The sequence below is a fragment of the Buceros rhinoceros genome, unplaced genomic scaffold, assembly GCF_000710305.1.
Source record: "Buceros rhinoceros silvestris isolate BGI_N320 unplaced genomic scaffold, ASM71030v1 scaffold27478, whole genome shotgun sequence".
Taxonomy (NCBI): domain Eukaryota; kingdom Metazoa; phylum Chordata; class Aves; order Bucerotiformes; family Bucerotidae; genus Buceros; species Buceros rhinoceros.
This window is the reverse complement of record NW_010426756.1, coordinates 1,028-1,785: the sequence shown is the minus strand read 5'-3', so window position 1 is coordinate 1,785 and position 758 is coordinate 1,028. Positions and strand designations below refer to the sequence as shown.

The 758-nt window shown below is 61.6% G+C and overlaps 1 protein-coding gene across 1 annotated transcript in view; it reads right to left on the bottom strand.

The window, feature by feature from the left end:
* TBRG4 (transforming growth factor beta regulator 4) overlaps window positions 1-758 on the bottom strand; it is a gene marked incomplete at both ends in the record, with an annotated part of 5,334 nt that overhangs the window by 3,563 nt on the left and 1,013 nt on the right. The gene's annotated exons all lie outside the window — the stretch shown is intronic.

Below are 758 nucleotides of genomic sequence, written 5' to 3'. Positions count from 1 at the left end.
CAGCCCCCCCCCCCCCCGGGCGGGGACCCCCCCCCAGCCATGGGCACTCCACCACTGCCCTGGGCAGCCTGCGACAGCCCTGCACAACCCCAGCGGGAAGAGATTCTGCCTCAGGGACAACCTCAACCTCCCCTCACACAACTGGAGGACGGTTCCTCTCGTCCTGGTGCTTGTTCCTGGGGAGCAGAGACCGACCCCCACCTCGCTGCACCCTCCTGTCAGGGAGTTGTCAGAGCCAGAAGGTCTCCCCGGAGCCTCCTTTGCTCCAGCCTCAACCCCACCACATCCTCTAGAGCTGTGGCTGCACTAACAGCTCGCTGGAGGAGGACAATCATGTTTGCAGTGAGTTTGTTTGTTTCATGTCTCAAAATCCCCAGCCACGACCCTCTTGGCAGCTTCCTACTCTGGTCACGCTGCCTCGCTGGAGGCCAGAAGCCCCCCGTGTGCTGGGCTCATCCCCAGCAGCGCAGGCAGCAGGTAGAGAGAGGGGAGCCTGCCCCTCTGCTGCGCTCTGGGGAAGAGAAGGGTCCAGGGAGACAATCTTGTGGCCTTTCAGTATATAAAGGGGGCTGTAAAAAGCTGGGGGCTTTTCAGCACGGGCTGTGGGGACAGGACAAGGGGTGATGGGTGACACTGACAGAGGGGACAGTTAGGTTGGTCATAAGGAAATGTTTGACACTGAGGGCGGTGAGAGCCTGGCCCAGGTTGCTCAGAGAGGTGGGAGAAGCCCCATCGCTGGCCCCATGGCAGGTAAGGTG